Source organism: Callospermophilus lateralis, chromosome 10, assembly GCF_048772815.1.
Source record: "Callospermophilus lateralis isolate mCalLat2 chromosome 10, mCalLat2.hap1, whole genome shotgun sequence".
Lineage (NCBI taxonomy): Eukaryota > Metazoa > Chordata > Mammalia > Rodentia > Sciuridae > Callospermophilus > Callospermophilus lateralis.
In genome coordinates this window covers 44,260,178-44,286,371 of record NC_135314.1, presented here as the reverse complement: position 1 = coordinate 44,286,371, position 26,194 = coordinate 44,260,178, and the positions used below count along the sequence as shown (strand labels likewise).

Sequence of the window (26,194 nt, the reverse complement as noted above, 5' to 3'; positions counted from 1 at the left end):
GTGGGGGACTCATCTCTCATTTTATTCTCTTATTAGTACACACTTAACTTGTTCTTTGTCAAATTCCCGCTTCGTCTTCAGGGATCAGATCAGATGCCAGCTCCTTCCAAACACTTCTGAAATGTCCCTAGCTAACCAGGAAACTTTTGTTAAGTACATCTTCAACCTCTCGTGCCTGCATCCTGCGCAGGCAATGGAAATGGGGTTCCCCTCGGTGGAATACACTGGCTAAGAAATAAAAGCGAAAAAGAACAGAACGACGAAAAAAAACCACAGGACACAGAAAATAATTTCAAAAAGTGGGGGCGGGATGGATAAGCCGATCACGCAGATTGAGCTTCTATACTCTGGCAAAATGGAGGCTGCACTTGCTTTATTTATATCGGGGGGACATCAAAGGCCTTCCATAGATGTTCTTCTCCAAAAAAGATTAAAGGTGGGCTGTCCAGTTCCTGACGGGTTAAGTCCATCTCCAAAGCAACCATGAGAGATCGTCCTAGCAGAGTGAAGATAAAGGTCCTGTGCCTTGGGCAATCTATTGCGTGGGAGAGCCACGGATAGTTCCCAAGGTTAACCCTAAAATCTCCCTGGCTTCATGCCAACAGAAGACACTCATGAGATTTTCATGGATGGTTCCCTGCAAACCTCTTCTCTGAATAGCTACCAAACCACTCAGCACATAGCGTGGCCCCTTGTAGGGAAGCAGTGTAGACTAGTCTTAAGAGGTTCAAGTCATTGTCCTATTACTGGGGTTGCCTTGGGTGGTTTACTTGTCTGCATTTCATTGTCTGAGTGAATGTGGAGTATCATAAAGCCAATGCTGTCACTGGCATTATGGTAACTGCTCAGTGCAGAGTGACCTTAAGTGTTAAGCATGAAGATCTCTGTGCTGTGGAGGATCAAAAATCCAAGACATGGACAATTCTCCCCAGAACCTCTCAGTGTAGCAAATAGACAGAAAGGCTCACAAAACCCCTGCACTAAAGATCCAGCAGGTGTTTGAACTTCACTGCAGGGAAGATCTGGGGAACAGGTGAAAATTAATTCTAAATGGGTGGATCTGGTTCTCTGCAAATGTTCTTAGGAACAAAAGAATTTGAACTAGAGCTTGAAAAGCAGACCAGACCCTTTAGGCAGGCAGGGGAGGAGGGGCAAGTGGTGCACTGGAGGAATATCTGACCTTCAAAGGCACCGGGTGAGGTCACTGTGTGGTGTGGCTGAAGGGCGACATTTTAGGTGTGAGTAGGGCTGAGAGGAAGAAGATTAAAGATTAAAGATGAGTTCATTAGCAGAGTTTATTGGAAAGATAGCATCAAGCCCAGTACAAAAGTTTGGAGTTCTCCCTTAAGGCAGTAGGAAGCCCCTCAAGGTGTCTGATATTCAAGGATGGCTTGCCTTTATCAGATCTCTGCCAAGGAGTTGCTCAGTCTGGTCGAAGAGAAACATGTGAAGCGAGAATTGCATAAGGATGTGATGAGTGAGATGCTAGAAGCGGAAAGGAGGGAACAATGAGGAGGATGATACCGTCACTCTATGGACTCAGAGCAGAAGGGTTCACATCACATGCACACCGTCCAAGTAGGAACTGACTAAATATTTGTGGAGAGGATGGATGGATAAATGCAGGAGTCTTTGACACTACCCAGGGAATTATACACTCACTTTTATTGGGGTTGAGAGGAGCTTACATACCATCAATTCTCTCACTTTATATATAAGTGAAATGAGGTAAGACAGGGGAACTGACTGCTTTTGATCACACAGCTACCAGGTGATAAATTTAGGGCATGAAACTAAATCTCTGGACTCCTAGGCTAGTGTTCTTTCCAGTATGTTATATGGTTATTTTCTTCAATTCTTAAAAAGAATTTCAGAGGAAATGGTATGCATGAATATCATATACCACTTGTAATTTATTTTTTTGAACTAAAAGCTACATTGGGAATTTCATTTCCGTTTCGCTGATTAAAATAGGAATTCTGAAAGTCATGCATATTGATTGAGAAGTCCTTGGCTCTGGGGCCAAGTTCTTCCAGTGGCTCTTACCTTCTAGAATCCCATTTCCCCAGGCACTTTTCTCTGGCCTACCCCGATCCACAACTTGCAGCTGAAGGCTGCGCGGATGCTCTGACGGGCTGTGCAGCAGAGAGGCCAGCATTTTCCTGGCCAAGGGACAGTTCTGAGGACAGCTCTTCACTTTGCAAAGGTGGAACTGACTTAAGTCATCACATGGTAATTTAATTAATTGATTTCTAGAAGGCACAACTCTAAAGGGAGTGACTTCCTCAAATCACACCAAAACCAGACCCTGAACTTTTTCCCACCTTGTGCATATTGAATTTGTATGGCATGTGCCTCAACACACTAGTTCACGTTGGAGGGGATGATAAAAATAAAATTAAGTTAGAGGCCCTCCCTTAAGGAGTTTCTGACCTAATTGAGGAGAATCACAGTATAATTAATAAGTAATAACTGGCTCTTTTTCCTTGAGACCCTTCAGGTATAAAACAGCCACGTGAGTGATCTGCAGCCTTGGAAGTATATCATTTTAAATTCCTGTTGGACTTCTGGAGGTGACTGCAGCACTTTAGCCTGCAGTCTCCAGTCCCTGATGGCAGAGAGCACACTCTCACTTTTTTGTCCTCTAGAGAAAGTATTGCGGTGGACAATTAATCAGCGCCAAATTTGAGGTTGCAAGGAGTCAGGGAGAGTGGCAGGAGAACAAAAAAAAGGGACCACATCCAGACTGGGAAAACCTACCTGAAGCCTCCTTGCCTCTGCTCTCTCTCCTCTCCAATTCATCATTCACACTAATCCAGTTCCTAAAGCTTGTAACAGGCCACAATTTGAGCAGTGTACTTCCATAGTAGCGATAATGAACATTTATTGAGCCCTTGCTTGGTGCTAGGCATGGTTCTTAATATTCCACATGCATTGCCTTATTGTGTAGTGACAGCAGACCTGGAATCTTGGTCCCAGCATTGCCAATATGTAGGTGTGTGCTATTAGACAACTAACTTTGCCATTTCCTCACCTGTTGTGTGATGAGGAAGTACCAGGGCAAGAGGGCGATTGTGGAAGAGGAACCTCATGCAATTGCTGTTTAGAGTATAAACCAGTATAATCTTTTTGTTTTGTTTTGTTTTAATTAGTTACACATGACAGTAAAATGATCTTGACATATCATACATTTGAATTAAACCAGTACAATCTTAAAAAAAAAGAGAGAGAGAGAGAATGATATGATTCCAAATAAGATTTAAAATGTACATTCTCTTTATTTAACAATCTAACCTCTAGAAAATCCATTCTATAGAGATAATGGAAAGGTGTATAAAGATGTTTATGACAGCATCGTTTGTAAAAGCAAACAAGTGAAATCATCATAAATGTCTATCAACAAAAAAGTAGCTGACAACATTTCTAGTCTATGGAATACTAGACTGTAAATGAGGTACAGAATTGGGAATTTTTTCCACAGTACCCTTTAAAATAGAAAAGTTAATGTGTATGTCATAATTTATTATAAATAGGTATGTGATTCTAATGCACATATACACTGTTATAAATTTGATTTAACTTAGAAAAGCATCTTGATTGATAAATGCTCACAGACTGAAGGAGAAAACTTTTACTTCTCACTTAATCTAATTTGTAAAAAAGAACTGGGCAAGGCTGATTTTTACTTCTTAGTGCTTTTAGAACTTTTCAATGACAAATGAGCTAACATCTGCCTTCTTAGGAAGATGGATCTGATTGCATAGGAGGTTCTAGTCCTCCAAGGACCTACCCTTACCCACATGAGACTGAAGGCCAGGGCTGAGGAGACCCAGCACAGAGATTCCATCAGGCCTGGGGCAGTCTGGGAGGGACGGGCAAGGACTGGAGTTGGGAGAGAGGCAAAAGAAAAAGGACTGAGAAGGCAGGAGGCAAGAGGGTCTACACAAGGCAGAACATTCAGGTTTTTATGGAGAAAAGGAATGACATGATTAGTTTGAGATGTCAACCTTATTATAATGTCCCCTTCGGCCACACCCAGTCCCAGGCATGTGTCAATAAATTCTACTTCACCCACAAATGCTTTTTTTTTTTTCCTAAATGACAATTCATCTAGGTAATCTTCCAAGTTTCCTTCTAACCAAAACCTTGCGTGTCTCAGTCTCTATGTGCCTGTCCTTGTCTGGCCCCTATTTCCATTCCACCCATGTGCCTTGTGGAGTCTTCTCTGTCTTCGACAATTCATCCTCCAGGTGAGCCTAACTGCACTCTCACACCTGTTGGTTTTGACCTGTGCCTCTCCTTGTCTGGGCTCTCTCTGCTTTCCCTGGTGGATCCTACTCAGTCCTTAAGGCCATGCTCAAATGTACCCTTCCCAGATATGTTGCTAACCTCAAAACAGAATCCGCCACCCCATCACTTCTGAGCTCCTGAAGTGCTTCTGTTAAGTTGGAGAGGAGACTGTGTTGCCCTTGCTGTCCCCAGAGAGTACTGAACATGTTTACTTTTTTCTGTACCCCCAGTCTCCCGCACAGTGCCCCATGCATGGTAGATGCTCAAAAAATGTTGAGAAAATATTGAATGTGTGAATTCTAAAGCCAGCTTTTACCTAGTTTTGGTTTCAAAGGTCTTCTAGGGGCTGACACCTTTCTCCCTATAGTATGCATCTAGTACTCTAAGCTGTATGGGAATATTCTTCTCCAAATGATTGCTGCTCCACCCACAAATATGGCCCAGAATCACCCCGCCAATTAACCATAGTGGGCTGTGCTGGCTTCTAGAGGTTCCTCAAAGCCCACTCAGGTTCCAAAAGGCCTGTTTTCTAGGTCAAGGGGAGATACCTAACTAGGTCCTGAGCTGGGCCTGAAAGAGAGGTAGTGGTCAGGCCAGTGGAGGTGAGCTACCTCACCACACAGGAAGAGGGTTTTTCTCAAGGTAAGAGGCTAATCCTGACCTGCAGCTGATGGCCCTTTAATAGCTTAATGACCATGTGAGAGTCCTTGGCCTGGCCTGGCCTGGCCTGGCCAGGCTCTGAACACAGTCAGGAGAGCCCCACCCAGGTTAATTGATCTGTTTCTGTCCTCTGACAGGCCCTGGGCAGGAGTCAGCACATTTTCCCCTGCACACAGATCTTCCTTGTGCCAGGCTTACAAAAGAAAATTTCCTGAGCCCAGCAGGCCAGGCCAGCTCTAAGTGGCCCTGCATCTTGCTCTCATTGCTTCTCTTTCCTCTCCAGATTTTTCTCTCACTCCCACCCTGAGCTATATTCTCTCTGGATGTCTGTACTTTGCTCTTTTCTCATTTAAAATGAGAAAACCTCTCTCCTTTCTCTCCCTCTTCCTCTGTACTCTCGTAGCTATAAGTTCTCAGTCTTTCTGTCTCTGCCTCTTATTCCTCTGCCCTCACTCCACACCTACCTCTCCTTCCTGTCCACAAGGACTTTCTGTCACTCCCCATCACCATGACAACTTCTCTTTTTACCAACATTCAAGAGCCCTCTGCTTTCCTGCCTGCAATGTTGGACAGAAGTTTGTTGGCTTTTTGTTTATGCTCCCCCTTCCTTCTGCCTCCAAGTGTCTGAGCAAAGAGGCGACAGTTTCCCACTCCTGTCAACACTGTTTCAGGAACCACCCCTGGTGCCTGACCCTTGACACTTTTCCCTCTCAGTTGACCCATGCTGATGCACAGAGAACAGATCTAGGACCCTGGCCAAAGTCAGTGTGTGTGTGTGTGGGGGGGGGGGAGGTTGGCTTAGGTATGCCCTCGTGCTGAGACTAGCAACCCAAAGTTTATGAGTAGTCTTCTTGCCCTTTCCCCCATCTCCTAAGTCTGGACAGGGTCACTCTCTGTACTTAGGCCATGCATGAGTAGTCATGAAGAATGCTATGAAATCACAGCCATGAAGACAGATCAGACAGAACCAAGAGAGCTCTGCCCTTCTTTAGGTGGGAAGGAGGTGCTAGGGACTGAACCTAGGGCCTTGCACATTGGAGGCAAATGCTCGGCTGCTAAGCTACACCCCTAGCCCTGGCCCTTTCTTTGACCATCTTGCTTCCTCATAAAGAAAGAAAGGAAAGTCATTGCTAATCTTTCCATGGCTCTCAGGGCTATGAGGGCACCACTGGATACTAACGGAGCTCTTTTATTTATTCATTTGTCCAGTAAACACACCTAAGCAGGACTAACGCCTTAATAACAAGGATATAAAGATGTTCCCAGTTTCTGATGAGCTTACGTCTTAATAGAGGAGATGAGTCTGTAGGTAGGAAAAATAGAAACTCTTGGGGTAATTGATGAAGTGCCAGGAATATAGACTGACTGTGGCCAGTGAGAAGATATTCAGAGAAGAAGATATTTGAGATGAGTCTCAAGTTTCTGTACAAACAAACACCCCAACTGTGTGTGTGTGTGTGTGTGTGTGTGTGTGTGTGTGTGTTGGGGGGCAGTCAGAAGGACTGATATTCATTATTAGGAAAAGCAACAACAGCAATAAATGATTTGGGGGAAAAATATAAAAATTGAGTGAAGTCCGAACAAAAACTAATGGTCAGAGATTTAAACTATGCTATACTGTTGCAAAACTCCATTGATATTTTTATTTAAAATATATGTATTTTAATCAATCTTGAAGTCTCAATTCAAGATTAGACATTCTAAAGCCAGAGGAAGAAAGACACGGTGGAAAGAGGATTTAGAATCAAGAGGTTTGAATCATAGTTCTGCCTTTAACACGCCACTTTGAGCAAATCCCTTCCCATTTAGCCCTCAGTTCTATTCCAAGATCACATCAGCTTTCACTGTCTGCTTCTCAGAATACTATGATTTGGTGGGTTCTGTTATGCTACTGCAATCAGGACCTTCTGGGTTCTCTATGTCAATCCTGTGTTTCTAAAGTTGTGAAATTTGGGGAAAGGAAATGTGGAGTATATTTTTCATGTATTTTATAAATAAGGAATAGAAAAATGTTGAGTTCTATATATGTCCCTCCCCCAACATTCCCTCACCACATCTTTCCAAGTCAATGGACAAAAAGAACAAATCTAGGACATGAATTATGTCTTCAAAATCATTTTAAAAAAAAAAAGACTATATGGGATCCTATAGCAGTAAGATGACCCAATTCAGTCCCTAACTTTAAGGATGGGAGAACTAAGACCCAGAAAGAGCAAGCAACTTAGCCAAGTTCACGTAGCAAATTACTGACACACCTGGCACCCAGAGTCCTGTAGAACTATCAGGCAGTGCGCTTACATGGCACCGTGCACTCCCACATCTTCACCTGCATTTCCACAGCAGTTTGTCTCCCCATTCTGACACCATATACAACAGTAATACTCAATCCTCGATTGAGATATAACATGTTCTAGAAAGGTGTCAAGGGCCACTTCAAAGTGTGCACTGATAAGCTCATGAAATGGCTATATTTGTCTGTATTCTGTTACTATAATAAAATGCCTAAGTCCAGGTTACTTTATAAACAAAAGACGTTTATTTATCTCATAGTCCTGGAGACTCAAGGGCATAGTGCCAGCATTTCCTCAGCTCTCATAGCAGGTAGAATGGGAGTGGTGGAAGCTCCTGTGAGAGGGGAGAGATCACATGGCCAGGCAGCAAGCCAGAAAGATTTGGGGATCAGACTCAGTCTTTTATAATAAGTCACACTCACAAGAACTAGCTCAAGATCCTAAGAGAACTACTTCAATCCCTCACAAGCTCTGTGCCCCCAGTGAACTAAGAACCCCCCTCCCATATGCAGGTCCTACTCTCTGGACACTGCCACACTGAGGACCTAATTTCCAAAACAAGCCCTTTAGAGACAAGCCACATCCTAACCATGGCACCCACCACCCTTCTTCAGTGCGCGTTGCTGAGTCTCTCTCCAACAGTAGATGTCTCGTTATTAAACACCAACACAACCTCACACAGAGGCTTCTAGGGGCAGATTCTGCCAGCAATTCGAGGTTCTGCAAATTGTCTTCTGACCACTGAAGAGGAAGGAATGAGAGACAGTGATGAGGGGAGGAGAGACAGCAAAGACCCCTGTTTGTTTGGCAGAGGACACAGACCTTTAGATTTCAACTTGGACCCTTGACCCTTGACATGCACAGAATCACAGTTCCCCTCCTAACCTTCAGGAAAGAAAGCTCATCCTTTAGCCACTGAAATAACATGACTAAGACCAGGAAGACACTCATCATTGTGAACTTTTATATAAGTAATAATTTTCCAGTGGGAATTGAACTCTCCTTATCTCTCTGCTATTTTTAAATGCTAATTACTTCTGATTTTGTTTACGTAGGTGGGGCTAAAAAAGAACTTTTGCTTTGTAACCATTGAACTTAATGCATCTGTTTTTGGACACTGGTGATTTATTTTTGCACACATGCTCCAAATTGGTGCTAATTACTTTAAAGGATTGGAGTTTCTATTCCAAGGGGGATGACGACAGAACGTCAATTTGCAGTCTCTGAGCATAATGTCCCAATTATCAATGCATTCCAGACCAGAATGGACTTGGCACCTTCTTGAAGGGATTTGGCTCCGCTTTTATCAGCCAGTCCCTGGTCGTAGCTTCATTAAAACTTGCTTTCTAGTAACTTGTGGTGTGCCTATACATTTCTGTCTTCAAGGCTATTTAGCGTTCTACCAATATTCCAGATACCTACCTTTCAATTTTTAGGTCAAATTCTCTTCCCTCAGAGACTTCTTTGAGCTCTTTGGCTGAAGATAATTTTTACTTCCTATGAAAGTTCCAGAACATTGTACTGATTCCTCCCCCACCAAGAAATTACAACTTTCATCAATATGTTATAATCACTTATTCACGTTCTCACTTTTCTACAACGTAAGCCCCTTAGTGACAATACCTTATCTGAGTTATTTTTGTCTTTACTGCACCCAAAAACCTCTCCCAGTGCCCTATGCATGATAAGTGTTTTATATGTTGATTTAATTGACAATTTTCTCTAAATATCCCATGTGCTTCAGAAAGATTTTAAGGTTAAGTTTGAATGAATATTTATGGAACAGAGGAATTACTATAGGCGCTCCTTGTTTTATTACCCTTCACCTTATTGTGCTTCTCAGATCTTGCATTGTTCACAAATTAGAAATTTGCAGTTCCCTGTACTGAACATATCTATCAGCACCATGTGTCCAAGAGTACGTTCTCACTTTGTGTCTCTGTCACCTTCTGGTGATTCTCTCAGTATATCAAACTTGTTCATAATTGTCATATATGTTATGGTGACCTGTGACCAGCAGTCTTTGATGTTGCTATTGTAAATATTTGCAGTGCCATAAACTGCACCCATAAAAGTGCAAACTTAATTGATAAATGTGTGTGTCCCAACTGCCACCAACTGGCTGTACCTCCCTCCCCCAGCTTCTTGAGCCGCCCCCTTTCCTAAAACTCAACAATATTTATATTAGGCCAATGAATAGCCTTAAAATGGCCCATAAATGTTGAAGTGAAAGGAAAGAGTTGCATAGGTCTCACCTTAAATTTAAAAAGTCACAAATGATTACGCTTAGAAGGAAGACCTGTCAAAGCCAAGATGGACCCAAAGCTGGGCTGCTTATGCCAGTTAGACAAGTTGTAAAGGAAAAGGAAAGTTTTTGAAGGAAATAAAAAGTGCCACCCCAGGAAACATATGAATGATAATAGAGGGAAACAGACTCACTGCTGATTTGAAGAAAGTTTTAGTGGTTTGGATGGAAAATCAACAGCCACCACATTCCATTAAGCCAAAGCCTAATCCAGAGCAAGGCCCCCACTCTCCTCAATTCTATGAAGGCTGAGAGAGGCGAGAAGCTGCAGAAGAAATGTATGAAGCTAGCAGAGGTTGGTTCATGAGGTTTAAGGAAACAAACTGTCTCCACAGCGTGAAGGTGAGGGGCAAGCAGCAAGTGCTGACTTAGAAGCTGAGCTGAGAGAATTGAGGGAGAGGATTGCTAAAGTCCAGCCTTACGCTGGACTTCCATAACTAGAGAAGAGAAGGCAGTGCCTGGCTTTGAAGCTTCAAAGGATAGGCTTACCCCCCTGTTAGGGGCTAGTGCAGCTGGGGATATAATGTTAAAGCCAATGCTCAGTCACCATTTTGAAAATCCTAGAACCCTCAAGAATTAGAGTAAAGCTACTCTGCCTATGCTCTATAAATAGAACAATAAAGACAAGTAAGGACATTTGTTTACAGCATGGTTTATAATGACTTGAAACCTGATGTTGAGAAGTATTGCTCAGAAGGAAAAATAAAAAGGATTCCTTTCAAAATATTACTACTCACTGACAATTCACCCAGTTACCCAAGAGCTCTGTTGGTGATGTACAGGGAGATTAACGTTGTTTTCATGCCTGCTAACACAACATCCATTCTGTAGCCCAAGGAGTAATTTTGACTTTCAAGTCTTATGATTTAAGATATACATTTCATAAGACTATATAGCTACAAAAGCTATAGGCACCTCTGATGCAGCTGGGTAAATTAATGGAAAATGTTCTAGAAAGGATTCACCATTCTTGATTCCACTAAGAACATTTTTGATGCATAGGAGGTGGTATAAATAAATAAATAAACATTAGCTGGAGTTTGGAAGAAGTCCATTCCTATCTGTGTGGATGGATTTGAGTAGTTTGAGACTTCACAAAGTAACTGCAGGTGTGGTGGAAATGGCAGGAGAATGCAAATTAGAAGTGGAGCCTGAAGGTGTGATTGAAATGCCGTGATCTCATAATAATAATAAAAACACTTTTACCAGGCATGGAATTGCTTCATTTGGATGAGCAGAAAAAAGGGCAAAGATGCTGTGAACATTGTTGAAACGTGCTATGAACAACATCGCACGCTGTAGGGAAATCTTTTATGAAAGGAAGAATCACTTGATTTTATCTCATTTTCAGAAATTGCCACAGTGATTGATGAGCAGTCATCACTATCAAGGCAAGACCCTCCACCAGCAAAATAGTTATGATTTACAAGGGTGCAGATGATCATTAGCATTTTTTACTAGTAAAGTATTTTTAACTAAGGTATATGTATTTTTAGACGTGAAATAATGATGATGTGCTATTGTACACTTAATAGATTATAGTACAACGTAAACATAATTTTCATATGTCCTGGGAAACCAAAAAAATTCATGTGACTTGCTTTATTCCAATATTGATTTTATCGTGGTGGTCTGGAACCAAACCTGCAATATCTCTGTGGTATGCCTGTACATCTATACACACACAAATGAAATAACTGAAGTCTGTAATGAGCACATGAATCATATCCAGATAATAAAAATCTTAGTGATCATAATTAGGAAGAGAGCAAACACTGTGTTGTAAGGAATGATTGGGGGCAATGACAAAGGATTTAAAACTCTACCACCAAAGAAACCCAGATTTGTGATACAGTATTTGCTTATACAGATGTTTAACTGAAAACCACAATCTTCCCAGGTAGGAGGAGCAGTCTTCACTGGCTGTACAGAATGAATGTGTAGCACATATTGACAAAGGAGTCATGACCACAGAGGGAGAAGAATAGACTATTTTGTTCCTTTACCTTTCACTTATTTATCCAACGAATCCTTATTGATAAGCTTCAAGATCAAATGCAATGTCAGTACTGTCAATACAAAAGAATATCCTAGTGTAGATGCCTAGGTTCAGGGTCAGCAAACTGTGACCAATAGGCCAAACCTGATGCACCAGGTGTTATTGTAAATAAAATTTTATCGGCACACGGCCATGCCAATTCATTGACATATCATCTATGTTTGCTTTCTCTCTACAACCACAGAGCTGAGTAATTCTGACAGAGACTGTATGTCTTGAAAAGCCAAAATATTTACCATCTGTCATCTGTCTCTTTATGGGAAAAGTCTGTTGACCTCCATTTAGACCCTGATTTAAAACTCACTGAAAAAACTGGAGACAGTGCCGTGTGAGATACAGATGGAGTTCCATGAGAAGACAACACATTCTTAGAAGGGCAAGGAAGTCCCATTTGACAAGGACCATGGGGGCAGACCATGTATTTTTTGCTTACTGTTGTGCCTCAGATGCCTGTGATTGAGGAGGGGTGTTCAGTATATATTTGTTGAATTACATATTTGTAGTATTTCTCAAGTGAGAGTGAAAAGGTCATTCGAGTAATCCAGGCGAAGTGTGGATGGATAGGGAGAGCACTTACAATGACACTGAGGCAGGAGAGAGCCAGATGCCAATAAGAGCAGAAGCAGCTCATGGGAGGGTGAATAGTGTTTTAGAGCAGGGTTTGGGAGGAAGAATGAGATAAGGCTGGAAGATAAGTAGGAGCAAGGTCAGACAGGGTCGCTAAGTCTCCTTATGGAGTCAGAACTTTATTCTGAATGTCATGGAGAGCCACTGTTAACTTTTAAGCAGGACAATACAATTTCAGAATATTGCTTTATAAATACCACTTGGGCCCTCACAGAGGCTCCAGCTGTTATCTCAGCTCCTGAGGAGGCTGAGGCAGGAGGATCGCAAGTTGAAGGCTAACCTGGGCAACTCAATGAGACCATGTCTCAAAATTAAAAGGGTTGGGGATGTAGCTCAGTGATAGAGTATTTGCCTAGCATGCACAAGACCCTGGGTTCAATTCCCAGTACCACCAAAAGAGAAGGAAAGAGAAGGGAGAAAGAAAGAAAGAAAGAAAAAGAGAGAGAGGGAGAAAGATGAATAGATAGACAGGTAGACCAACTGACCAACCACTTGGGTTGCGTTGTGGAAAAATCAACTTGAAGAAAGGCCAGCCTGGGGCAGGGGGCCCAGCTAAGAGCTGTGGTAGAAATCTAAGGGCCCACACTCAGGTAGTGAAATTTGAGAATAGGGAGTAGCAGACTGATTTTAGAGGTATTTAGAAAGTAGAGTTAATAGGACTCAGTGATAAAGCCTTAGGGGATAGGTTTCAGAGCAAAGGAGCATTTAAAAATTTCAAGGTTCCAGCCTTTTGGGTAGAAGCTAGAGTCCTTCAAGGACATGAGGATTACGGGAATAAAAGGGTTAGGAGAGGGGAAAATACTTGAGGCATGTAGAATTCAGGGTGCTGTGTAGTATATTTAGGAGGAGCTTAAATATATGGATTTAAAATTCAGATAAATAATCTAGTCTAAAGATCTAAAACTGGGCATTATCAGAATCCAGAGAATAAATGAGAGCCATAGGAATAGATAACATTTCCTAGAGAGAGAGAGAGAGAGACATTACCAGAGAATTAAAAGAAAGAAAGGGTCAAAGAAGAAAATTAAAAACAGAGGAATGCCAACATTGATAGAAGATTAGAGCTCAAGCAGCCTTTAAAGAGAACGAGGAAGAGCATCTAGGAACATAGGAAGAAAACCATTAGACGTGAGTACAACAGAATCAAGGGGTATGAACTAATCAAAGTCAAGTGTATCAGCTGGTAAAGAAATGTCTAGCACAATGAAGACTAAAGCAGAGGTAGATGCAGGACACATTGATATAGACTTTCACGACAGTAGCTCTAGTAGAAAAGTGAGAGTCAAAGTGAGAAGCAGAGAACCAAAGCCTGCATGGGAGGGGGAGAAGGTGGAGGGAGGGGCAGGCAGTCTATGAAGGTAGGTAGGCCACTTGCCAGAGACAGGAAGAGGTTGCATTTTTCCTTTCTTTTTCCCTCTCTCAAGTTAGGAGAGATCTGATTATTCTTAAACACTAACCTGGGAGCGAACAATATTTTCATTTAAATAAAACCCCAAGAAAAGAAGTTGTCTTCTGCAGAGGACTTCACAAGTTTTGTCTTTTTTAGAAAAAAATAATTTCAGTAACCCAAACTGTTCTCTTTTTCTGCTTGGTTTCCAAGAAGCTTAGAATCAAATTCAGTTCCCCCTTGATGACTGGTAGGATTCACTGCCACTTCCTTCACCTGCTTTCTGTTCTGTTTTATATCCACATCTTATTTTTATATAATAAATACCGGGAGCAGTTTACAAGGACTTTCTCACTTGATAGCTCACAGCATCCATCCTCCGTCTGGTAGTGTGACAGATGTGACAGATAATGGTGAGTAAGACAACACAGGTGCTGCTCTAACCGTCTAGTGAAGGAGACTGGCATTAGTTGAGACGGAGGAGTCCAGCACTTTAGAGCTACTCTACTAACCCTAGTCTCGCTGTAGTTTTTTTTTTTGTTTGTTTGTTTGTTTTGTTTAATGTAAGCAAGAAAAAAATCTCTAACTTGTTTCAGGCATTATAATTTGGGGTCTCCATTAGAAAAACTGAAATTGTATCCTAACTGACTTAACATGGTGTAGAACTCTGATACTTAAAGGGCATAGGATGCAAGTGAATTCGACATGATCTTGACCTCAGGGAGCCCAGACCAGGGCAAAAGATGGCAAGTATGCAAACTTTTATAATGCAAGGAAAGAGGTGCCGAGGGTGCTAAGGCAGACAGATGGTCAGCCACACAGACTTACAGGAGGGAATCATTATTATAAATGAGGTCATATTTGAGCTCAACCTTCAAAGATGGCTAAAATTTTGACATGAAATGAGTAACAAAGCATTTCAGGCAGAGGGAATTCTGCTTTTCGTTCAGATTTTAGATTCCAATCATTCTGAAAATGTGATCCTTTGGAAAGTCTCTAGGCTGTTTTCCCTCTTCTATAATAGGACAAATTAATATTGTGAAACTATGACAAAAATGTTTCAAACATTTAAGAGAATCAATTGTTTCCCAAGTCACTGATCCCCCCATTTACAAAGAGGCCCTTGATTTGCCATTTCAAAGCATTTCGGTGGATTAATTAAAGCATTCCTCGCAGCACTTCCCTAAGCAGTGTTTTGTGGGTTTATTTGGAATTCCTAAAAGCGTATGGACACCAAAACAGCATTTCTTCAAAAATATATCTATTATGCAATCTCTGCACTAATGCAAACAGGTCTCTCTTCCAACTAGTTTTCCTTGAATTAAGAAATAATGTCTTCTGTTTCTTTCTTGCTTGCTTCACAGTGCCCAGTGCCCACCAGAGCAGACAGTGAGCATGGCAGACGCTCTCAGTAAGTATATATTTGCTTAAATAAGAATAGAAGACTTTTTAACATTTTTATTTGACAGTAATCGTACATATATATGGAGCGCAATGTGACATTCCCATGCATGTACACAATGTTTAATGATCTTACCAGGGTATTTGGCATATCCATCACCTCCAACGTTTGTCATTTATTTGGGTTGGGAATATTTTTAAAATCCTCTCTTCTACCTATTTTGAAATATACAAATGTTGTCAGTCATGGTTACTCTACTGTGCTATGGAACATTAGAAGCCATCCCTCCTGTCTAACTGCACAGTTAGAATCACAGAATTTAAGACTGTGGAGGAGGATGCTGGGACGTGGGGCAGGATAGGCCTGAATAAAGGCGCCTTCACATGTGGGAAGGTTGTGAATGAATCCTTGAACTCCCCATCAATCCTGGCAAGAGAGCCCCAGCCTCCTCATCCCTTCACTTCCCAGGTGAGAAGTGAGGGCTTGAAGAAAAATGGCCTTGGTGATGGTGACAAGGCCACTGGATTCTAGAGCTGGGTCTAGCTCTCCAGTGCCTTTCCCAAGGAGTCGATCGAACCTTGTTTTCACACTTTCTTCTTAAGAGTCAGGTTATAAATATGAATGAGTCCTATGCATCTTTTGACATTCAAATTCCTACTGTGCTCCTGCCTCAGAAACTAAATGCATGAGAAAATATAAAGTAACAGGAACAAAGCCACCTTTTGAAATTCCAAGACCTGAGAACACAAATCCTTTTTATGAAGGAACAAAGGCTTTAAGGTCTGGGGGTTCTCCTGAGCCATCAGAGCTGTCTACTTATCTTCTCCCTCTTTAGGGAGCAAGGGGATACAAGCCCCAGCAGAGTCCCATTGGAAGAGCAGTCAGTGCAGAATCACTGTACCAATGGGCTGTGAGAGGCTGGAGCGGGGGGACAGTGAGCAAGATGGGGAGCCCAGGTTGGCATGGATGGGGTCCATTCTTATTTGGTGCTAACTGGATGGAGAAGACAGGGTTCTTAATGCCAGTGACTCTACATGTTAGACTTGAAACTCTCTAGTGCATAAGAAACAAAGTTCATTTGTGAGAAAACCTTTTGACAAAGGAAGCAAAATGCTGAACTGAGAATCAAGCTCTGGTGGGAACTCAGTGATTTTCCTGGAACTTGAGCAGTTGCCTCCCTTCTGGGCCTCGGTTTCTCCGTCTACAAAGTGGCATCTCTTCCAAGCCTAGCAACCTATGCCTCTTTGTAATGTTAAGATGATGACATTGATGTTTCTGAGAGATTGTTAACCTTTTTGATTGTAATGTACTCTACCAGCAATTTGCATAGAGTCCTTAGGTTCCCCCACCCTTGCTTCTTTTAACGTTTAGGAATTGGATAAATTATTCAGCTCTTACATGATACAAATCACATAATAACTAAGGATAGTGATATAAAATGTTACTTTATTTTCCACAGTTGAAAGAAAACATTGCCTAGATGCCGTCAAAGGTGGTATTTATTTGTACTACCCTAGAGAGGTAGAAATGGTCACATAAGTTTAAATAGTTTAAATTTTCTTGAACTTACTCTCTCACAGTTCAGGGATCTAAAAGTTATCACTAGGGCTGGGGTTGTAGCTCAATGGCAGAGTGCTTGCCTCGCACACATGAGGCACTGGTTTCCATCCTCAGCACCACATAAAAATAAATAAACAAAATAAAGATATTGTGTCCACGTATAACTAAAAAAACATTTTAAAAATGTTATCCCTAAACTTGGCCCAGTTTATTTGGGCCCAACAAGGTAGAGTATTATGGGTCAAACACAGTTGTTTTAGTCTTCAACTCTGAAGAGCCTATTAAACCATTTCCCTTCTCCCCATTATACCTCATTTCCCCTCCAAGTCTATTCTCCCCAGAGCAGCCATCGTCGTTCTTTTAAAATCTGTAGATCATGTGACACCTCTGCTCATCACCTTCCCATGACTCCCCAGTTCACCCAGACTCACAGCCACAGTCCCATCCAGGCCCTCCCTGCCCTGACAGGTTCTCCTGCTGACATTTGGGCCTCATTTCACACTCAGCTCCAACCACCCTCGTCTCCTTGCTACTCTCAGGACACCCAAGCATACTCCCATGACAAGCCTTTTTTCAAATGATGTTCTCTCTCTGGAACACTCTTCCCCCAGATGACCACAGGTGCACTCCATCTTCACATCTAAGGAGCCCACTCTTGGTCCCCATGGCTATCTATCTCCCTTCCCCTAATGTATTCTCTCTCTGTCTCTCTCTCTCTCTCTCTCTCTCTCTCTCTTTAGACACAATACCTTTATTTTATTTATTTATTTTTAATGTGGTGCTGAGGATCCAACCCAGAACCTCACATGTGCTAGGTGAGTGCTCTATGGCTGAGCCCCAGTCCCAGCCCCCACCCCCAATGCATTCTTAGGCACAGAATGTACAACCCATGTTATGTTCTTCTTTTGTTTCCTTCCACGAAAATATGACTTCTATAAGCTCTGAGATTCTATCTCTTTTTCTTCATTCAACTCTTCCATCTCTAGTGCTTAAAATTATGTGGCAGAAAGTAAGCACTTATATACTATGTGAAAGAATATTCACAGTGAGCTACTATTCTCTTATGCTGATTTCTATGGAGTTCTAGTTTTTGTTCAGTTAAAAAAATTAACTGACCAAATTTTTAAATATGATTATTATACCTTTGTCAGGGTATGCATATGCTCTCTGATGGGATAATTCCAATTAGGATAAAAACTTTTTTTCCTCCAATATTAAATCAATCCATAAAAAAAATCAATAGGTCCTCTAAACTCATCACCAAGCATGGTAAATTTCAAAGCATTCCTGAAGGGTCAACAGAGTGGTCAATTAGACAGTGTCCAAAAGACCTGAGGGCCCAGAAGTCCTGGATTGTCACCCCTTTATGGGACTATATTTAACAAGGTATACAACTCAGATGACCAAAGTTCTCCTGCTGAGTAACTTACACAATTTCTCAGGCAGAGGTGTTATGTAACTATGTCATCCAAAACAGTGACTATATTGATGTGAAGATTTTTCTTTAGATTGCAAGGCCATCATAACATATTATCTTAATTTTATGAGTGTTGCATTATCAGATGGCTTGGGCTTGGGCAGGTATCATTCCTGTTTAGCTGGCTGAGACATCAGGAGGTGTCAGAAATGTACAAAGTAAGAACTCTGGGAACTGGGCCCAAGGCCTCAGTAAATTTCAAATCCGTGCTCAACCACTCTGCACTGGTGAGCTTAAGCAAGCCACTTAACTTCCCCAGACCACAATCTTCTGTTCTGCAAAACATGAGTCACAAACAATTCCTGCTTAACCACCTTGTGGCATAAAAATGTGTTTTTCAAAGCATAGAAGACCCCATGCAAATTGCTCAATAAGTAACTAAAAGCCATTATCCAGGTCCTTAGACTGATTCCTGAAAGGATTAGTGGTCTTGTCTGGCAGACAGTCTCACCTGTGTCTTCTCATCACCAAGAGAATGAAACCAGAGAAGAGAGAAATCCAGTTTTATGACATCTAATTTTAAAAGATATTCTTGGGGATTTCTTCACTAATCCAACCACATGTCAACTGAGAACCTACTATGGTCAAGATATTGAACCTCTGATTCTGAGGGGGAGAACTAGGCCTGAATGTTATCCAGGTCTTGTTCTCAAAGTGCCCGTAAAAGAGTGGGAAAGACCCATCACCACCACACACTGAACCCTAATATGACAGAGAGGGGGATAGGAAAAAGAAAGGGCAAGAACCTAGAATATGGTCAATTCACATGGCCTTCGACAGTCATTTCAAGCGTTTGCCTGAGTCAAGACAGGATACTACTTAATTCAGGGGCTTTGCCATACGACAATGAGTTCCTTCTTCCGTTTTTTCCCTGAATCTTCTCTTCTTCTACCTCCTCCTCTTTTATCTCCTCTTGCTTTTTCTCTCTGCTCTGATGAGAGTTCTGCTGCCTATCACTGAGATATTTTCACCATTAAAGGAAGAGCACAATCGGGAATCTTATGATCCAACACATTTTCTTATTGAATTACAAGATGATCAAGAGTTACTGGTAGAGTCAACTCTTGCCTGATTTAGATGACATTTTAATCCAGTTTATTGTGCAACAAAGGATGTAGGATGAAATCGAGGGAAGAATGATATTTATTTCCTAAGGTATGAATATAACTGAGGAAAAACAGGTGTTTAGTTACAAAATATAAAGTACTAAATATTTCAAATTAATTATCATTTATAAACCAAAATAGACATACCCACAATTCCAAGGCAAAGCTTGGTTCCCTGGAACTTTCAATGCACTATCAAGACTGAAAGGAAACTAGAGATCAGATTCCCTGATATCACTTCTTTTCAGATGATAAACTGAGGTCTGGAGAGGAGAGAGATATGACATCATGTCGTGTTAATGATAATAAACAACAATAAATCTAGAACTCAGATCTCCTGATTCTCATTTTATTCTTTTCCACACTCCATGGGCTAGTCCCCAGGTCCAATAGTCCAGGCAGCCACAGACTCATATTATTTCTACAAGCCCTCCTTTCTTTTTATCTTGTTTTTTTCCCTCTTCAGGCATTCACCCTCCCCCAACACACACACCACCTTTCTGAGTCACAGTTGGCTGTGACAGCCAAGTCTCCCTAGCCTCAGGGTCATCAAAGCCAAAGCCAGACTTGTATATAGCCCAGTACACAACAAATGCCCAATGCTCTATATTCCTGCCCTCACAGGAAGTTCTGTCTCTTTTAATCTTTACAAAAATCAGTGAGGTGTTAACTGTTTTATCTTAAAGACTGGTCATCTTAAGCTCAGAGGACTGTGTTACTTGCCCCCAGGTCCCAGAGTTAGAAAGCAGTAAGGCCAAGATTTAAACCAGATCAGTCTAGTATCAGAACAGGTAATTGCCTTATTGCCCTTATAGCATAGCCCCGAACCTTGGGAAAGGATCCTGGTAGTTTAAATTAATCCCAAGGAGTAATTGACTCCTGGCTCTTCTACTGGGGGAGATGCACAGTGATCCTGAACATTTCTGTAACCTTAACCACATTCTATATGGTGAGAACTAAGGCAAGTCACTACACTCCCTTTCAGATAAGATAAGTGATGAAGCCTCCCTAACAGAGTTGTGAAAATTTAACAGAGTTGTGAAAATGAAGGATTAGGACAGATAAGGTTTGAGCATAAGCCACGTTATCCATGAAGGATTGTATAAAGGATTCAAGAAACAAGTGGTGTTTTCCTTAATCCAAATGTTAATCAATGATAGCTGACATTATTTTGTGGAATGCTGTTTGAAATGCTTTGATTGAATGTGTAGTCTATATATAATAAATGCATGACTAATAAAATTGAATTTTTATACCTGACCTCTTACCAAAAAAAAAAAAAAAAAAAAAAAAGTTGATTTCCTGCTTATAATTCCTAGAAAAAAAAATCACTGTTGCCATCTTCACAAACTTTTATTGAGCACATGAGGGACTGGGATGAGTATTCTATTACCGGGTATCTTATTTGACTTTCTAAGGGATAGGCACTATTGTTATCTCCATTTCATAGAGGCAGAAACTCAAGCCCAAGGTGTCTGAGTACCTTCACTAAAGCCATATGACTGTGAAGTTTAAATATCAGTTTTTAGAAGTATATGTGATGTATTTGATATTGCCTTGTACCATCTATGTCAAAATAAAACTTTCAAAAGTTCTTGAGGCCCTGCAATCAAGATATTCAGTTGAAGCCAGGCACGGTGGCACAGGCCTGTAAACCCAGCAGCCCGGGAGGCTGAGACAGAAGAATCACGAGTTCAAATCCAGCCTCAGCAACAGCGAGATGCTAAGCAACTTAGTGACACCCTGACTCTAAATAAAATACAAAACAGGGCTGGGGACGTGGCTCAGTAGTCTATGCCCCTGAGTTCAATCCCCAGTACCAAAAAAAAAAAAAAGAAAGAAAGAAAGAAAAGATACTCAATTGTTTTTATTTAGATATTGTGCTGCTGTTACTAAAGTACATGAGAAGAACAAATTCGAGGACAGAAGGTTTGTTTGGGGTTCCAGTCCATAGAGGGCTGACTCCATTGCTTTGGGCCCAAGATGAGAGCATCATAGGGGTCAGGGCCAGCAGAGGAAAGCTGCTCCCTTCATGTCAGGGTCAAGAAGGGGAGAGGGAGGGGAGAGAAAGGAGTCTCAGGAAAGATGCACCCTACCAGGGCATGTTCCCAGTGACCCCTTTGTCCAGCCATGCCTCACCTTCTACCTTTACCACCCAGTCAGTCCATTCAAACTAGGATGGATTAATGAGGTCATAGCTCTAACAATCCAGTCACTTTACCTCTGAACATTACTACGTTAACACAGGAGTTTGCGGGGGACACCTCATATCCAGCACAAAAGAACAGAGGCAAAATGTTTAAAGTTAACTAAGGAGCTTGAACGTGTGTGTGTGTGTGTGTGTGTGTGTGTGTGTGTGTGTGTAAGGGGATGGAGAGCAAATAGGAATGTATAAGCAAATCTAAACTAAAGAACACCCCTGGAATGGATGACAAAGGTAGCTCTGTCCTTCATCAAGACACACTTGCATGATTACTAATTGAATTATTTTACAAAAATGACTGATCACTTATTGTGTGCAAGGATATATGTTCCAGATTTGGGCCATACAGAACACATAGTTGTGTAGCCTTTCTCTTAGACCTCACAAGCTGGATAAATTGTTAGATTAAATATACTTAAATTATTTCGTGTAAATAATTTACACTTAAGTAAATTGCCTCTGGGGTGTGCTCAAAAGTTGTTTCTTATCCAAACTGCCCTTTTATGTAACTACTCAAGGAAAGGAATAAAGAAGAACATGCAATTGGGGGAAATATGAGAATAGGATTCGGAGCAGAAGATGAATTACTTAAAGTGATCAGAACTTTGGGACACAGGGTACTTTTCTCTTCAGTGAAACTTTGAGCTCTTCACAAAAAAATCCAATGTCCTAAAAGCTAAATAAAGCAAACTGGGCCTCCAATTCCCCAAGGTTCAGATTAAGAGCCCAACTCTTCCGTGGAGGACAGGAGGAATGAGAGACTGGATTCCCATTATAAATAACCCCAGAGTTTAGTCAATAACAATTTCTTTTGAAGCCCTTTAAGAAACCTGGGATAAAGCCAGAAGAAAGGTACCCAATAGGCCAAGCCAGGAGAGTAAGAAAATATCTACAGCTGATTTCATTTTGCATAGCACTTAACTGCTGCAAAGGTGAGTGACCAGAGGTGGCAGAAGCAACCCCAAGCTGGAGGGCCCTTTTATAAAAAGTCTCTGCTCTGGCACTCGGGTTATATGGCTTTAACATCACTCTTGTAGCATGCTTGCATCCCCTGAACCCCAGAAAACAGAAAGACTCTTAGGATCAGAAACCATGAAAGTCACATCCCAACCAAGTAATACCAGTGACCACAGATGAGTCATCTAACCTCACCGTGTGAATTTAAAATGGATTTTATCTCCAGCAGGTCATCTTCTTACTTAGTCACTCAAGTGATAGGTGTCAATGCACATTGGGAGGTGATCAAGTTTCCAAAGCATGAAAGAATAAGTCACTTAAAGATTTAAAAGTTGAGTGTTCATTCAGATGTCCTCAGACTTCCACAGTTGAAAATAAAAATGAAGCTAGTGAATGAAGCACATAAATCTACAGAAGCACCCCTGGTCCACATAGAATGGTACCGAAACTCTCTGCCTGGATTTCAAAGAATTCCCCAAGATATAGTCAACCCCTTTCCCTAGAATTGTCTCAATCTATCTCTTTATGTATCTTGTTTATCTGTCACATTAATTGTCCAGTGATTCAGGAGTTTAGAATATGGTATTTATATCTGAGCTATTTCCACTTCCTGAAATCCCCCTCCTCTGAGCGGCTATATGTTCAAACCTGCTCAAGTATAACCTCCTCAGAAAAGGAGACTTCCCTGATTTCCCCTAGTGCAGGCCAGGTCTATCTTAATTGGAGCCCCCTGGCATTTTTATTTGTATCTCATGTTTTACATTTTTTTTTTTTCTGGTGCTGGGTATCGAACCCAGGGCCTCCCCATGTTAGGCAAATGCTCCCTCACTGAGCTACACCCCTATCTCCTGTACCTCATATTTTAACAATTGATCTTCTCATAAGTTTACTGTTTAAGAGCAAGATGATATCCGATTTCTCTTTGTTTCACTTACCAAGCAATGGATAACACTTATCAGCTAATGAATAACATTTAATGAGCCCTTTACACGTGCAATCTCCTCTCCTTTAATCCTCACAGCTAACTCAGCATATGGATGCTGGTATTTCTCTCATTTAGCAGATGAGGAAACAGGGTCTCAGAGAAATCAAGAAAGTTGCTGAAGTTCATAGCTATAAAGTGGTGAAGTCAAATTGGGATTTCCGGTCAAAATCCTTGATTCTTAAAATCCTTGCCTCCACTTACTACATGCATTCAGCATGGGTATTGCTCAATAAATATTATTAACCGAATGAATGAACAAATAGATGAATGAAGAAAGTGTGAGTCTTCAAGTATGAATGTTCATGCTTCATTCACAGAACCTCATGTCCCCTTCCAGTGGATATTTGCTGAGTTAATGACTGAAGGAATCGGTACTAGAGCAGATGTCTGGGAAACTGCTGAGTCCAGACAGCCCTCAAAGGCGAGTCATTCACTCACTCTTGCAGTTCTTATGAGGAGTTTGCTATGTCCCCGACAGATGACATAGGAATAAAAAATAAATCAGACACGAATCCTGTTCTTTGGGAATCTTACATTTTTTGGTAAGAAAATTAACCAGAGTTTTTTCAAGTCTAGGAAGGAGTAGTTGTTGTTGGCAGAGGAAAGATTATTCAAGCTCAGGGATGGACCAAGAGAACAATCAGAGGTGACCAGTAAGGAAGCCAGATTCTGAGCATGAATAAGCTTCCCCTTAGAGAGGAAATGGTGCTGAAGATCACGAAGAATAGCTAGATGATTCACCCATCAAAATAGGAAGCTCTGTCTGGTAAAGAAGATGATGGCAGTGAGGTGGCAGAAACCACAAATATCCTGCTCAAACACTTACCAAGAGTGGACATCACTCTTCCTCTGAGGCTACTGTCTGTGGAGGAGTGATCTATCTGCTGGCCAGGACTGATGAGAGGCAGTGGAACATTGTGTTAGGATTCCCCAGGCCCTGGAGTCTCTGCCTCCCTCCGGAACAAAGGCTTCCTCATGTAGCAGCTGTGCAAACTTAGGCATTCCTCAAAGCAGAGACAATACCCGTTCCTCTTCCACTCAGTTGTGAAAACCAAGGAGTCAATACCTGTAAAGTGCATAGAAGGTGCTTGGCTCATAGTAAACACTCATTAAAATTAACTTTTATTATGCTTCTATCTGAATCTAATTGTTTCTGTAGCTGAACCAAAGTATCCCAGTGAATTTTAGAAGGAAGCTAAATTCTGAAGGGGATGCTAAAGTGAGCATGAAATAAAGGTATAAATCATGTGTCTTATAACAACTTTATTGACAAGATGACAGTTCTCCATCGGTTCAGAGACTGGCTTCTCTGAACTGTCATATGTAATTGTCCTCTGCAGCAGGATGCCAGTGGACCATTATGTTCTATATTTATGAACTTTCACCCCAGACTTAGAGGGTAGCAATAGACTTATTCTGCTACCTCACACAGTCCCATTTTTCTTTTACTTACCAGACATCTTTGGAACTATCAGAACCCATGATCTATTTTCAATATATAAAACATTACTCTAACCTCAAAAGCAGATATTTCTTTATCAAGGCAAATACTCATTAATCCATGTTCAAAACATATTTAAAACATCAATGTGTATATTTAAAGTGTATGTATTAAAAAATAATTTGTATGTGAAGATATCTAGGCAAATGCTAGACCTAGCTCTGTTGCAAAAAAAAAAAAGTTCTGATTTTAAATTCTGCAGGTTGTCTTCTAATACAAACATGTTTTAGTACAAACAGTTTTCAAAGTTGTGACTGGTGAATAAATATTTTCATAATATTATTATTTCTATTTATTTATTTATGGTTACATATAATACATTCCATCTCACCACCAGATGCTAGGGTCTTAGTTTCCCTTATTTTCTATGAGATGCATTAAATATGAAAAATACTAATTAAATTAAATATAGGAATTACTTGAATATTAAATATAGGAGTTGCTTCCTAAATTGATGAGATAATCAAATTAATAGTCAAGAAATTTTTTAAAAATTTCAAGTCTATTCCATTTCAGCAACAGCCATGTAAAATGTTTGGGGATTGTTGGTGAATAGGGTATAGAGTGGGTTGACAGAGTATAGAGAAAATGAAGTAGCATATTAGTAGAGGGCTTGCCTAGCATGCCCTAGGTTCAATCTCCAGTACCAGGGAGTGGGGTCAGGTGGTGGTGAAGTGAAAAAGGTTATGGTGGTAAAAACAGCACAAGTTTTAGAGCCAGGAAGACTGAGCTCCAAATCTTAGCTCTGCCACATTGGCTGTTTGTCTTCTTAGACTGAGCTCATTCACCTGAAAAACAGTCATAACAACACCAACCTTACAGAGTCATTGAAAAGATAAGAGCTAATAATAAATGGGAATTGTCTAGAACAAAGTAAATGTTCAGTAACTAGCAGTTCTTGTAATGGAAATAATTTTGATAATATTTGTATGCAGATAATATTAGACAATGTGTGTGTTATTTGTAGTGTATTAATGTTTTAAAAGGTATTTAGCAATCTCTACTTCATAAGGGTGTCACCTGGAGAATCAAGAGAGACTGGCTCATTTCTCTAGTCTATAAAATTGCTATAGTTTCTGCTCTAAAGCACATTAGCAAGACCATAACACCCTGCACACAGTCAACATCTTATCCTTGATAATTAAAGATTAGAGCACTGCCGTAGAAGTTGGGAGACAAATTTTAGTTCTGGCTTCATCTCAAAAGGACTCTGTGACCTCGAATCAACTGCCTCCCTTTTCTGAGCCTCAGTTTCATACTTTTAAGATGAGGAAATCAGATACCACTTCTGAGAAACTCCCCATTCTAAAACTGTGCTAGGGACGTAATTCTATGATTTTCTGACTTAGACTCAGGTTCATGACAACAGAGAAGAAGAAACTCA

General features: G+C 41.0%; 1 long non-coding RNA gene and 1 other non-coding gene across 10 annotated transcripts in view; one reads left to right on the top strand and one right to left on the bottom strand.

The window, feature by feature from the left end:
- Nucleotides 1–26,194, bottom strand: part of LOC143408268 (uncharacterized) — a 222,394-nt gene that overhangs the window by 168,754 nt on the left and 27,446 nt on the right. For all 9 annotated transcript variants that reach the window (XR_013155604.1, XR_013155603.1, XR_013155605.1 and 6 more), the window contains exon 3: nucleotides 24,136–24,375. This is a non-coding gene — a long non-coding RNA (uncharacterized LOC143408268). The remainder of the gene's footprint in view (nucleotides 1–24,135; nucleotides 24,376–26,194) is intronic.
- Trnaa-agc (transfer RNA alanine (anticodon AGC)) lies at nucleotides 12,555–12,626 on the top strand. Its single transcript has one exon. It is a non-coding gene; the product is annotated as a tRNA-Ala (tRNA).